Genomic DNA, 16,575 nt, shown 5'->3' with positions numbered 1-16,575 from the left:
CCACCGCTCTGTAAATAGAATGGATTGGTGTTGCATCCATTATAATATCGATTATAATATCATTTTACAATATCGATTTTATGATAACTATTATTTGTTGAAGCACAAGATTGCTTTTGTTTTAATACTTTGACATTAGTCTCAGTGTTTATACTTCGATTTATGTATGTGTATGAAATATTTGTCGCAGTATGAACACATGGTGTTAATGGAGTTACTAAACAAGGGTCATCTAGAGCCGGAGAAGAAGATATTTGTCGCACTATGAACACATGGTGTTGGTGGAGTTACTAAACAAGGGTCATCTAGAGCCGGAGAAGAAGATATGCAAAGGAGTCGGTGACGACCAGAAGAAAATTCGATAAAAGAATATCACACTTTATAATTGTAAAATTCAATGTTTCTTTAGAACATTTATATATTTGATTTTGAAGTAATTATTAATTTTTTTTTATCAATTTACCTTACAATAATGTATGGCATATATATATATATATATATATATATATATATATATATATATATATATATATGTATATGTATGTATGTATGCTTTCCTCCTCATTTTCTTCTTCTTCTTAACTTTTTTTTTTATCATTTTTATTAATACATAATAATAATTACCATAAATACTTATTAATAAATGTAAATTTATATTAGATAATTATATTAATTATTATTAATTATTAAAGAAAATATAATTTATGTGTACTATGTTAATTATAAAAATTCTACCTAATAATTTTAATATTACAAGGGACACAATAAATATTTTTAATAATTGTCAATCTGTATTAGGCAATAAAAACTAATACTTAATTATTAAGTCAATTATAAAAATTTTTGTACAATAGACACATTATTTTTTTTAATTATTTTGGTTTGAGAATATTATTTCTTATTCATAAAAAATTAAAGCAATACTTTTAGTACTACGGATGTGACTAAGGATTATCTTAATTATTAAGGATATATATTTAGTTTAGTAATAAAAAGACTTAAAATATATGAATTATAATAGCATGGTAATCAATTAGTAAGACAATTATATTAGGCAATCTAATCAATAATTTACTTTTTAAATTATATCATCTTTTTAATTTTGAATATTTTCCTAAAGTATATACACAAATTATACTAATAAATATAGAGTTAAAAGTGTGTATATAAAAACAATATCCTCCTCCCAAATTTTTCCACCCAAATTTAGTGGCATTTTAATAAAATCATTTATTTTATTCATTTATTATTTTATTAATTATCCATATATATTTTATTAATTGCTAAGAACATACCAATTTCATACCACAATTTCATTCACTTATAATTGATTAATTATCCATATATATTTATGGTAATATGGTAATATTGTTAATATTAATTGGTGATCGGTGATATATTCATAATTTATACTATATATTCGTAAACATATATATTATTCTTAATCAAATCAAATCATGTTTTTTTATGTTTTAGATATTGCATTATCTACCATTCATACCTATTAATTATCATTTAAAAATTAGAAAAAATATATTCTAATCTATATGTATAAAATATATTATTTTATATTACTATATTATAATTATGATTATAATATTATAATATTATTTTGTAACATCCATATTATTATTTTGTAACCTCCATAATATAATATTATAATATATTTTCATATATTTTATACGTATAGATTAGAATATATTTTGAAATGACATTTAAAAATTAGGAAAAATATATTCTAATCTATATGTATAAAATACATAAATACATAAGTTACATGAACACGGCAGAAGGTCGAATATATTTAATATAATAATAATAATATTTTTTGTATATACGAATTGGTATTCATGTTAACGAAAAATGATTAATTTTGTGTAATTGACTAATAATAATTGCCTAATAATTATTATGGTAATTAAGCTAAATATTGGTCGTTCAATTTATTTTTATACTCTGTAATAATTAAAGTTAAATTATTTTTCATTTTTCCATATTTATTTTTGTAATAATATAATTACTTAAGTTATACGGAGTATTAAATATTGATCTTTTAAAGATAATTGTAAACAAACAAGTCATATATTATTTAATTAATTGAGTGATACATTTGCACTAATCTTATAATAAAATAAATGTACATGTTCAATATTAGATTTTTTAAAATAATTTTATCTTTAATTTTATTATCTAAATAAATAAAAAAAATTTATCAGTGAATCGCACGGGTAATTGGACAATTATTAGCTCTAATTCAAGCAAAGAAAACATAAAAAAACATAACCAATCCAACCAATTTCATCAATTGCGCTATATAATATTCGATGTTATAATTTATATAATTGTATATCAATCCAAATATTCTTAAAGTATTATAACAAATTCATTCCGTGCAACGCACGAGCGAAAATACTAGTTTTATTTAATAGTAAATTCTGTTCTATATAATAACATTCAATAATGTATTAATTTAAATTAATTAATTCATGAATAGTTCGAATTAATTTATAAGTATTGGAAATTTTTTTTATCATCATCATTTTGAAAGAATTTTATTATTGAACAATCCAATTTACAAGATACATGAAGATATGTATTTATAAGCAGGGCAATTCCATTAAAAATAGGGGCCCTGTCTAATAGTTTAATTTGGACCTTCAATATAATTAAATCCGTTCCATTAAAAATAGGGGCCCTATCTAATAGTTTAATTTGGACCTTCAATATCTTTTTTCGAAATGCAATATAATTAGATATAATAGAGCAAAATGAAAAACATAGGGGAAGAGAAATTTTTTTAACATTTAGATTTCATTATAATATACAAAGACATATTTATTGGGTTGTTATGCCGTGGACCCAGGTCCACCTTGCAAGGTAGACCTGGGTCTACATTCACATACACTATACTCTACATTCACAATTTGTAAACTCCACATTCACACATTACAGGATTATATGTTTAGTAACTATACTCTACATTCACATACACTATACTCTACATTCACAATTTGTAAACTCCACATTCACACATTCAAAACTCTATATTCACATGTCCTATACTTCACATTCACAACTTGAGAACTCCACATTCACACATTACAGGGCTACAAGTTGCTAGAACTTCTTAACTTTATTACAGATTCACACATGCATAACTCTACATTCACGATTTCTATACTCCATATTCACAATTTGAAACCTCCACATTCACACATTTCTGGGCAACTCTACATTCACACAATCATAAATCTACATTCACGATTTCTATACTCTACATTCACACTTTAAAACCTCTACATTCAGACATTTTTGGACAACTCTATATTCAGCAATATGTTTACTAATTAAAAAATAATAATAAAAAACGACGTAGTTTTGGACCCAGGTCCACCTTGCAAGGTGGACCTGGGTCCACAGCATAATTTGCCACATATATTTAAGAAGACCTATAAAACACAATCCAAAAAGACCTGTGAAATATAAAGATAGAAGTCTAGAAGATCTAGAAAATAACTATAATTAAGGTAATTGAGTCCAAATCCATATAGACTTCAAGTTATTGTATTTTATGACAAAAGTGAAAAAGTAATATTTTTTTTGTCTAAATATAATGCATAAAATTCAACAAAGAAAAAAAATACATTTCAAAATTTAATTTAAAATTAGTGACATTTCCGTGCATATCAACATATTTAAATAGGAATTTATTCACCCAAATTTCGATGTCAATTACTTCTAACATTTTGATTTCACTTACAATTAAGACCAATATATAGATTCTAAAAAAATATTTATCAAGTATAAAAATATTGAACTATATATAATTTTTTTTTTTAAATTGGGCCCCCAAAAATTGGGGGCTTGGGGGCCCTGTGCGGTCGCCCTGGCCCGACATGGCCAGGGCCGACCCTGTTTATAAGGGTACGAACTGTCCTACACAAGACATGAATGATAAAAGATAGATTTAAAATAATACTGAGAGAGGGAGAATGAATTCTAGTGTAATTAGAATACAAAGTCCAAACATGCTCCTCAAGCTTAAGGTTCTCTAGAGAGAACATTAAGGTTCTCTAGAGAGAACATTAAGCTTGTCCCTTAATTCATTGAACCTTATTGTGGTAAGTACAGTGGCTCAGTGAAGATGTCTGCGAGTTGATCTTTTATAGAGATGTAATTCACTTGTAGTTCCTTAGATGTTATTTTGTCACAAACAAAATGATAATCTATTTCAATATGCTTGGTTAGAGCATGAAACACAATTTTCACACAAAAAGGTAGCACCATGATTGTCCCACCAAAGTTTTGGTGGTTTTTGCATAGTGAAACCAAGTTCTTGAATTAAAACAGCTAACCATGTTACATATGTTATAGCTTTGTATTCTACTTTTGTTGAGGATCTAGCTGCCACAGTCCTTTGTTTGCGACATGCCCATGAAATTAGATTTTTACCAATAAAAATACCAAAATCACTTGTGGATTTGTGATCATTAGGACATGCTGCCGAATCAGAGTCCAAAAATGCATGAATGTCATATGAGTCTTATTTTATAAAATGTAGCATGTAGTGAAGAGTAGCTTTGACATACTTTAGAACACGATTTATGGCTAATCCAGTGGTTATTGATTGGAGATTGCATAAATTGATAGAGTTTGTTTACGGCATAAGAGAGATATGAACAAGTGATAGTTAGATATTGAAGTGCTCCAACTATGTTGCGATAGTATATGGGGTTGTCATATGGTTGTGATGAGCTTGTTGCACTTAGCTTGCTGTTGACTGGAATTGGGTGGAGATTAGCTTGCAGTGTTCCATTCCAGATCTTTTGAGTATTTCAAGCATTTACCTTTGTTGTGATAAGATCGATGTCCCCTTCTTGTGAACTTTCTCGATTCCCAAGAAGAAGTTTAGATGTCCCATATCAAATTTTGAAAATTTCAGCTAGTCTATTTGTTATGAAAGCCAAGAGACTTTCATTGCTACTAATTATTAGTATGTCATCAACATAGACACGTAAATAAATTTGACCATTAATAGTAGAATAGATAAATAATGAAACATCTATTTCGAAGCATTGGAACCAATCAAGAGTAGGCAGTCATGAAGACGTTTGAACCATGCATGTAGTGTTTGCTTCAACGCATATAGAGACATTTTCAGTTTTCAAACATGACTAGGAATGTTGTTGTTAATGTATTAGACAAAACCGTTAAGGAAGGCAATGTGAACATCAGGTTGCCTGATAGACCAATCTTTAGTTATAGTAAGAGATAAGAGAAGTCTTACTAAAAGTACCTGCCTGACTCAGAATACCCCTTTGCATCCAATGATTTTCATATCCTATTCATGTGGAACTAGTTTCTAGGTGTTGCTGTGTAGAAGAGCATTGAATTCTTTGTCCATTGTTGTTCGCCATTCGGGACATTTTATAACTTGAGAGTGACATGTGGGTTTGAAGTCATCTATATAAGCAATTAGAGCTTTGCCACCCACGGAGTCACGAGTCATGTGACGGAGGGCCATAAGATGTGTACGTTGAGCCAAGGGTGTTGGTCGACGTCACGCAAGCTTGGAAGGAATAACAAAAAACATACTAAAAAGTGATTTTTTTGTAAAAGAATGTAATATCACTTTTTTTTTTAAAAATCAATTGGACTACCGCGCACAAGCATCTAAGAGCATCCCCAACAACTCATTCTTGAATGATTTTTTTTTTTGACATTTGTGTGAGATGGAGAGGAGAGAACTCAAGAGAAGAAATTAAGTTTAGCGCTACACCCTCCCCCCTCCTGCCTTTGCATATTTGGTGAAAATACCTGACAATTTACACAAACTATTGGTGATGCTCTTACCTATTGCATAGTCCAATATGTTTTATTTTGATAAGATTCTCATTAATTAATTATATGTTGAAAAATAGTTATTATAGTTATTATGAAATAATATTTGTAATATGCTCCGTAAGATAACATTTTCCACTTGTAATCAATTGGTCCCCATTCCCGCATGCATCTTGCCTGTCGCTTGGACATTTTAGTCCACCTAATTATTATATTGCGAAGTTACTTTTATTAGTGTTTAGATCATCTTATTTATTTCCACTTTCACTGTACGAAAATTCTCATGTGGAGATTATTATTAGGAAAAATGTATAGCTTTAAAAAATAATGGAGTAGGAATATTTTATGAGTAATTAAGTTAATTATATTATTTACATATATTATATATAGCATTCGATATCTTTACCATTATAAGATTAATTTAAATGCACCTCAATTGGTGCATGTAGAGTTTAACAACTACTCCAAACCGCTAGATTAGTTACTCATACTTATTTTTTGGACTTACTCTTTACAAATGTATTTAAAAAAAAAAAATCATACAACTTGAATTTGAAGGATGGTCTAGTAAATCATTTGAATAAGACAATATAATTTAGTATATCAATTTGTAATATTTCTAAATAAGGGTTGGTTTGGAAATTTCAAAAATGGTTTATGAAAAATGATTTACAAAAAATGACTTTTTTTTTTGGTAAAAGAAAAATTCTAGTGTTTGGTTGAAAGTTAGAAAACTATTTTTTCCTATTTGGCTGAATGTTAACAGGGCGTTTGGTTGGGAGGAGAGAATTAGGGTGGAAAATAATTTTAATTCAGTGGAATTGCAATTCAATGAATAAAGTAGGAATTGAAATTACACAGTGTTTGGTATGCAAAAATAGGAGTACATGGAATTGAAAGGTAAGAAGTGACAAAATGACTAAAACGCTCTTATGTTGTGGTAGATGTTGTAGTAGTCGTAGTAGTAGTAGTAATAGTAATAATAATAATAATAATAATAATAATAATAATAATTCTTTCAAATTTTTTTAAAAAAACAAAAAAGACAAAGGGTATGGGAGGAGGGGTAAAATTGTCTTTACACCAACAAATTGCCCCTCCTCTCCACCGAATTACAATTCCCTCAAATCAAACACTGTAGTTTGAGAATTCACTTAATTTCAATTCCCCCCAAACTACATTCAACCAAACAGGTCATAAGAAATTATATTTGTTTTGTTTGGTTCATTTTCTTAGAAAAGAACATATTATTTGTTATATAATAATAATAATAATAATAGGGACTAAATGTGACACATTATGTATAAGTAAAGAACCAAATTTGTGTTGGAAAATTTTGACTAAGAATATTTTGTGGTACAAATATTTATGGGTCAAAAATATTTAATAGGTGAATGAGATATTGATTCTCGACCTATTTGATTTTCGTTAATCAGAAAAGAGTAGCTGATTAAATAATATGGAGATATGTGCCGATGGGCCTCCATATTATATTTGTTGGGTTTTGGAAATAGTGGTGTTTAAATAAAAAGGAGACATGTGCTCCCATTTTATTTGTTGCTGTGCACTTGTGCTTCTCAATTCGAAAATCAGATGGGACAAAGCATTATGGTGGCTGCAATTTTATTCCCACGTATGTACAATTCCAAAGCCACTTCCTTTTTGCTCTCTTGGAATAATAAACCCACACCCCACTTCAAATTGTTTAAGACAAAGAATGGAATCTCTAATTTTTAAAAGAGTTTGTCCCACTCTCTTTTGTTTTGTCTTGTTGTGCCCATAACACATGTTTCCACTAAGTGGTATTTAATATCTCTTCAACTCATCCGGAAAAAATATAGACAACACTCACAACAGTACACTTACCTTGCTCTCTTTACTCTACTCGAAAATAATCTGTCTTTCTTCCTTTCTCATCCCAAACCAAGAAACCAGAGTGCGAAAGAAGAACAAGAGTGCTGTTTCTTCTTCTTCTTACTCCAAGTGTTCAACTTTGCTCTAGTTCGCTGAAAATAGTATAGGTTGAGTGCTCAACTATACTATTGTAATCCATTTTATCCTGGGAGACCGACACTACAACGCTTCTAGCACCCGTGGGAGGTAGCGAATCGGTTTTAAGGAAAGTGTGGCATACACGACTTGGATTTTCTACTTTGTATTGTTATTTTCGGATTTATTTCTTACGAATTTAACAGTGTTGTTATTGTTGTTATTGATGTACTGATTTGTTGTACCTGTATACGTCTACTTATTGTATTCTCTTCTTCTACCTTTCTGTAGTTAGATAATTATTTTGTAACAATTTGTTCAAATCAATTGTGAGGGGCTAAATTTCCAAAAGTAAAACAATTGAGGGGAGGTTATATTTATCATTTTTTTTCATGAGGATATAATGTAGAGATTTGAATAAAAAAAACATTCAAAATGCATATGGAAGTTCTTTAGCAAAGGGCGTCCCGGATGCAATTGCACACATGTCTTATGCAATTTTACTCCTACTGCCATCTTTTCATGCATTAACTTGGTTATTATTTTCTTTGTATACCTCTTTTAGTTTTACTCATGAATTGGTGTATTATTGCTAATTTAAAACGGTAAATAAAGTGAGTTCTGGATGCCCTTTGCTAAATAACTTCTAGATGCATTTTGAATTTTTTGTATTCAAACCTCGACATTATATCATCATCATGAAAAAAAACCTAATAAAAAAAATTATTAACAAAATTTCTAATTATATAATATTAGGGACTAAATGTAACACATTATGTACAATTAAAGGACCAAATTTATTCAAATCAATTGTGAGGGGCTAAATTTCCAAAAGCAAAACAATTGAGGGGCCAAAAGTACCGTTTTCCCTAATAATAATAATAATAATAATAATAATAATAATAATAAGTGGTAATAATAATGCGGAAACTTACTTGAAGACGTAGAAGAGAGAGACATGAAAATAAAGGTCTATCTTAGAAAATATGTTCCGATTAAAAATTTTAGAAACTATTTAAAGTCAAATTGTGTTTTTTTTAATCAGAATGAATATTTTCCTTTCACTTTTTTTAAAAAAAAACACCTAAATACAAAAATATCCAAAAGATAACTTCTGAAATATATTTTCTGAGTTTTCAAACTGTCTTCTAAATCCTTAACTGAAGTATTTAAAAACTTTTTGTCCTCTAAGGCCCTCCCCAATAGTTGAAATTTGCACAAAGTTTTAGGAGTAAAATCTAATTGATCAGCTTTTAACAAATGGAAGGGAGTGAAATTATATGGTATTTTTCTCCTGCAAATTAAAAAATTTTGGCAGCAATTAGTGGGGCCTACTCTAACATTTGATTTGCGCCTCACATGCGTGAGGCGCAAATCATGCGCCTAGGCGGGCGCGTGCTGGGCGCGTATTTACTTGTTTTTTTTTTGTTTTACTTTTTTGTTTTATTTTTTTTCCTCCACCTATTTTCTCTTTCCTAATCACACTTACAAAATCTCCTCAAAAACTACACCAAACTCTTAACTATTGGAGAATGCATAGTTTAATTTTAATGCACGAATATTGATTATGTAGTCAGGTAAAACAAGCTAAGGCAACTAAAGCTCATAACTTGAGCATATAATATATAAACTTATGTAAGTTCATTTTACAAATCTATATGCGTGAGACAGGTCGAGTCAAGATGAAATGTAATACTAAATCATGAATAAAATATTTATTACTTATATGGGAAAATGTAATACTTTTGATGACAAATGTAATACTTTTACATTTTGATGTAAAAGTATAAGTTTGCCGATTGGGCTGAGTTGGCGGTTGTCTAGCACCTAACTTTGCCGATTAGGCTGAGTTGGCCGAATTCAGCCGAGTTAACTCGGGCGAGTAGGCCTTGTTATATATATATATATATATACGTATATGAGACATACACCCACACACATGCATTATTCTTTTAATAATTTATAGGTCGCCGCCTAAGCACTGCCTAGGCGCCGTGTAGACCGCTTAAGTGCTAGACGCTAATCTACCGCCTAACTAGCGCCTAGCGCTTATTTCTTTTTAAACTTTACCCCTCTTTTTGAACTTTATCCTTACTGTGACCAACTGAACAGCTCATGCGGTCACACATTTTTTTTCTTTTCTCCTAGCCGCATGCATCTTCAACCAATCGATTAACAAGCACACAACAATACCAAGACTAATTTGTGGTCAAATTAACATGAAACTTCTGGTTATGGTGAAGAAACATGTATTATGTCATCCACATCCCTTGGATAACCCCCACTTTTTCATGTGGCAATATTGCACATCCTTTATAAAATTATTTTCAAATTTTCACCTTTTCACATGTTATTATTGGATTGAACTTTTATTTATTTAATTTTTTTTTTTTTGTATTTGCATGAATTCTTTTTATGATGATTAATTCATGATAAAATTAATTAATTCATATACGGAGTAATAATTAAGAGTTGTTATTGTAGAATGATTACATACATATTTTCAACCATTTTCACCAAACATGTTACTAGCTCCCATTCCACCTTTTCCTCTAATGGATATTTGGAACGTGGTTTGTTGTATCATTGCGAGCAGTACTTTGCTTCCTTCTCCATTAATCTATGCTGTATAGGAAAGCAATTACTTTGCTTTATTTACAAATTAATTTTTTTTTTTAGAAAAATAAAAGGATGGGGGAGGCGGGAGATCCTTGAAATACAAGCTAGGGATAGTCTTGGAGAGGAGGGGGCACAGGCCTTTTGTGTATTTCATAGTGTTTTTGTGTATTTTCATTGTGGTGCGTTTTCTAAGGCATTTTCTAATATTGAGTGGTGTGAACCGCACGGGAAAGCGCGGCTACATTTGAATATATATATATATATATATATATATATATATATATATATATATATATATATATATAGAAGTATATAACGAATGATCGATAATAGTAATAAATAATTTTATAAATTATACGTTAAAGTGATGAAAATGATTTTTTAAATAAAAAAAGTAATTAAGTTTTCAAACTTTTTAGCTATGGATACAGGAAACAGCTTAAGTCTTTAACCTCATCACATATTTTAAGTGATAAATTTAAAAGTCGAAGAAAATGGAATCTATCAATCCATTTCTCTTATAAGACTTATTGTAAATAGAAAAATCAAACTTTTTAAATGTAGTGATAAATATAGTAAGGATTTTCAAATTCAATGACAATAAAAAATAATAAATACATAATTAAAATAAAAATGTGAAATTTAAAAAACATTATAAATATATAAGAAAGTAAGCACAATGAACGATTTTAATATTTTTTTAAACCACAGATCCAACACAAATTAGGTGGATTGTCGTTTTAGTGGAGGAGATTTGAGGGGAATGCTGGATAGATAAGCAGGAAATATCAATAAAAATGTGCCAAACATCTAGTGCTATTTTGGTCTTGTAATTGTATTGATGATGGTGCCATAGAAGCCTAGAATGTCACTCTCAATGCATGATAACAATTTAAATAATATTATGCCACCTAACACCGTCCCATGCCAATTAAACTTCCCTCTCCATTAGCCCATTCATTGCCCCCATCAAATTTTTTATGGCAAATTTTTCTGTGGACCCAGATTCACCTTTCAAGATAGATCTATACACAATTTACATATTAAATGTTCATAATTTATCTTTTAAAATTTTAGAATTTGTATACTACAAACACACAATATTAACATATATGTAATTGATTATCTTGTTGTGTATTCACAAATTCCTTTCAAATATTGCAGTCAATTTTGATACTAAAAATACACAATTTAATTTTTTAAAATGTTAGTACAAATGTTATATGTTTTGACTTAGAAACACAATTTACATTTTGGTTAGAAAGAAAAATAAAAAAGAATGGTAAAATTGAAGAGAACTTAATTATAAGTATAAAAGAAAGAGACTAATTAAGCATGATAACTACACACTATCATAGCCAAACATTTATCAAATTCACAAATTTAATCTAACCACGTGTTTTCAATGTTGCCTTCTTAGGACTCAAAATCCAATGCCTCTTGGTTAAACTGAAAAAAAAATAAAAAATCTACTCCATCTTATCCGCACCCTATTGATAAGAACATCCACAATATAATGTGATTAGGATGATATCTCTCCTCCAAACTATCCCCCAATAGCCATTTATTTCTCATTAAAAATATCCTTTAACAAAATATTGTTTAGGGATAAGGGTGAAATAGACCCTCAAACTATATTGATTTGTGCAATTAGGTTCTACCTCCAACTTCAAAAAGCTCCAATTAGGCCCTCAAACTTGTTATTTTGGAGATATCAAACCCTTTAACCTATTTGTGACTTCTAATTGCATGTCGATTAGAGTTCCAGTCAACTCTAATGAACATCCGACCAAATTCTGATGAAGTCAAAAAATCAATAGCGGCGATGTTGCGTTCTGTCGGAGAAGGCTGGTCGCCTTCTCCAGTAGTGGATATGGCGACCAACTGGTTACCATCTCCAATCGACGCCATCCCCGTCAACTAGAGATGGCGACCAGTTTGGTCACCATCTCAGTCAACTGGAGATGGCCATCTCCAGTCGGACAGAGATTGCGACCAAACTGGTTGCCATCTCCACTGTCGGAGAAGGCTGGTCGCCTTCTCCGGCAGAATGCGACGTTGTCGCTGTTGATTTTTTGACTTCACTCGCCGGAATTTGGTCGGATGTTCGACGGAAGTTCGTCGGAATTGGCTTGAACTCTAATTGACCTGCAATTACAGGTCACAAATAGGTTAAAGGGTTTGATTGCTCCAAAATAACAGTTTTGAGAGCCTAATTGAAACTTTTTGAAGTTGGAGGGCCTAATTGCACAAATCAATATAATTTGAGGGTCTATTTGACCCTTATTCCTATTCCTTATAAAGCCTGCCATCATTTAACTTAGTTTATATTATATTATTATATGTTATATAATTATTATATATTATATAAATATCTTGTAATTATGTTTCTAGATTGAATAAGTTATTTTTAATTGCCAAAGACCTTGTGGTCAAGCGGCACTCGGTCTACATTCTCATGTAGAAGGGAGTGAGTTCGAGCCTCAGTGGAGGACTCTTTGTGCTTCAGGTAAAACTCAAAAAAAAAAGTTATTTTTAATTGTAATAAGAAATAAAATTTTGGAAGAAGTTAATTTGAAAATTCGGTAAATGATTTTAAATCTAAATATGTATGAAGAATTCTATGTCTTAAGTGAAATTTTGAATTTTATTTTAAAAATATTTTATATATTATAATTTGACAAAAAAAAATTAATAAAAATACTACTCCCTATTTTTTTAAAGGAATTTTACTCCAAAAGTCAATTCAATTAGACCCTTCAACTTTCAAATGTTGCAATTAAAAAACCCATAAATATATTACTATATTTGGAGCATTGAAGTCCAAAAATCGATTGGTACCGTAATTGTATATCATTAGGTTTTGATGATCCGCCGGCGACCCTCCGACCAATTTCTGACATCAAACATCACAGTGATCGCGTTTGGAAAAGGAGAAGGCAGACCAACTGGCCACCTTTTTCATTGCCAGAGAAGGTAATCAATATATATATATATATATATATATATATATATATATATATAAATTGCCTTATTTATTTATTTTAATTTTGAAGTTTAATGAAATACATACAAATAGAGTTAATTCCTGAGATATTCCTGTGTTTGTGGCAATTTTAAATTTAGTGTCCGACTTGGTTTTGTCATTTAACAGACTATTATATTGACATTTTTTATTCTTCTAATGACTTTTTCTGTAAAACTCCATTTACACCTTCTTCAATAGTGATTGATTTTTGAGAAGTTTTTACAGGTGTGATTAGTAAAGAGAAGATGAAACTGGAGGAGAATATAAACAGCATAGGCAGTGTATATATATTTTTTCTCTCCAATTTGATTGGTTGCTCTCCTCCTTGGGCCCCACTTATTATGCAAAAACTCCATATTTGCAGTGTATATATATTTTTTCTCTCTCCAATCTATCACTCCTCCACCCCACCTTTTTTTTTTTTCCTTAAAATCCCTGTAAAACTCAAAAATGGGGATATCCTTGAGGCAAAGAAATTTTTATCTCGTCACTTTTTGTTTTCTGATTTTTTGGGCCGATTGTCTTCATCTGGTATTTTTTCGGCCATAAGTTGGCAAAACTACTTGCCAGCAGATGGATATGAGTGACACCAGCAATGGACAATCTCTTAATTAAGATGAAGGACACCGGTTGAGTCTTTCAATATAGTTGCAAGTTGTCCGCATGAGCAATTAAACTGGTCATAGAAGGTGAAGTTTGAGAGAAAAGACAAGGGATTAAATCTCACTAGCGGCATTGTGTGGGAGCAACCTTTTAAAGTAAAAGGGCTCATTGTAAGCAGTAAATGAAAGTCCACTCTTTGTATTCAATTGAGTTACCATTATTTATATTAATGTTTCATGATCAGAAGAAATGGAATAATCTAGCACATTTGTAGTCCAAAAGTTCGGAGATTGGGCCCAAAAAATATAATCTACAATGCAGTAATAGTTTGCATGCAAGAAAAGATTTGCATGAAAAAAGTTTGTAACATATCTCAGTTTTAATTAAACACAAAATCTAACATTCTTAACCATTTAACTGTCCAAACAATCTAACATTTGGTGAACGGTGAATCAAATGCCCCACTTAAAGTGATAACTCATAAACTCTAAAATAAACCCGACCAAACATAACCTAATAGCATTCATACAACTTAATATCCATCTGAAGCCTAAAATATTCACTGCCTTCAAACTCATCAGTGAAGAAGGTGGCAATGCCTCTAGCCATGAAGAAATCTCCGGTTCCACCAACCACAGACAGGTCCCTAGTCTTCTCGTCCATCATATCAGCTCCCATGATGTTAATGCTCCCTTTGTATTGGGTAGAGTTGAATATGAGAGTATACGCAAACCATGCATTATAAGTAGATTTCATGTCGTAGAAATAGAAGCCCTGAGCTCGAGCGATGGGCGGCGAGAGAAGGTGGCGATCCTTAGTAATGGGATCGTCGAACACGACCATCAGCCCGAAGTGGTGGTTGCTGAGGTTTGGCTCTTTGGAGATGGTGGCCGAGGTTGTTGTTCGTGCCATTGAAAAGGATGTCGTGGTAATAGAGTACTAGTCGCTTGCACGGCTTGTCGGCTTTTATGGTCCTCGAGTCTGCCATGTTGGAACTCGAAGTGAGGAGAAGAAGGAAGAAGAGGATGATCGGAGTACAAGATTTTTCCATCACCACCACCACCAGCACCACGATAACAATGACGAGGTTGTGTTATTAATTAGGAAGATGAATTTAGGTTTTGGTTAAGGTTTGATAATTCAATTAAATAGGAGCTTAAGTTTGGAATTGAAACTTATATAATAATTAATGAACATTGGCTAAGGAATATGCCTTTTGGTGTGTATTTGTTATTACCAAGAAACTGGAGAAGGATGCCATTCTCCCAGGTTTGTTCTTATTAAAGTTTTGTACTCCGTAGAAGACAAGAATGAGATTAAAAAATGATCTTTAATTTATCAAAACTTTGTACTAATTAACATAGAAGACAAGAGTGAGATAACAAATGTGAGTTCAGCATGTTTATTTTTAATTCCTGAAGTAGTAGTACGACTCGTCCCATTTGTTGGCGACACATGAATCGCAAAAACGTAAGCAAGACTTTCAACATAACTATTTTGACCCAAATCTATTCCATTAATAAAAATAATATCATCAACCTTAACTTCCCGCCCAAAACACACCTATACTATTAAAGTTTGTAAAATATGGTAATACAATTCCTATTCGTTATACAATTGTACATTAAAATATGGTAATACAATTCCTAATAAAATATATTCTTACCTACGTTCCTATTCGTAATACAATTCTAGATTAAAATTACTAATCGTAATAATACAGAACATATATTTCCCTGCAATGCAATCTATACTATCTATACTATTAAAAAAAATAATATCCTCAGCTTTAACTTCCCGCCAAAAACACCCTTATACTATTAAGGTTTTGTAATATTGTAAAATATGGTAATACAATTTCTATTCGTAATACAATTGTACATTAAAATATGGTAATACAATTCATAATAAAATATATTCTTACCTACGTTTCTATTCGTAATACAATTCTAGATTAAAATTACTAATCGTAATAATACAGTACATATATTTTTCTGCAATGCAATCTATACTATTAATAATAACAATATCCTCAACTTTAACTTACAGTACATACATATATATATATATATAGAAATCTGTTCAAATGTGGTCGCGCCATCCTGTGCGGTTCACATCACTCAATGTTAGAAAATGCACCACAATGAAAATACACAAAACAGCATAAAGCACACCACACACCCAAAATAATGCACCATAACTCCTCTGGCCGTAATATATTGTGCATTTGCTAACACTGTGTGGTGTATATTTACATACCTAGTGGTGTGTTTTTTTATGATGCGTAACTAATGATGCACATTTGTGTGGTGTATTTTCTAACATTGAGTGGTGTATATTTGTATACATAGTGGTGCGGCCGCACTGACCGCACGTTAAGGGGCGACCACACCTCATTATGACCATATATATATATATATATATATATATATATATATATATATATATATATATATATATATATATATATATATCTTAATTATAATAATTATTCG

At 30.6% G+C, this 16,575-nt stretch overlaps 1 pseudogene; it reads right to left on the bottom strand.

Annotated features, from left to right (window-relative positions):
* Nucleotides 1–14,593: 14,593 nt before the first annotated feature.
* On the bottom strand, nt 14,594–15,131 carry LOC115999521 (annotated as a pseudogene).
* Between the last annotated feature and the right edge of the window lie 1,444 nt (nt 15,132–16,575).

This window comes from Ipomoea triloba, chromosome 12 (genome assembly GCF_003576645.1).
Source record: "Ipomoea triloba cultivar NCNSP0323 chromosome 12, ASM357664v1".
Lineage (NCBI taxonomy): Eukaryota > Viridiplantae > Streptophyta > Magnoliopsida > Solanales > Convolvulaceae > Ipomoea > Ipomoea triloba.
This window is presented reverse-complemented; position numbering and strand designations above follow the sequence as displayed.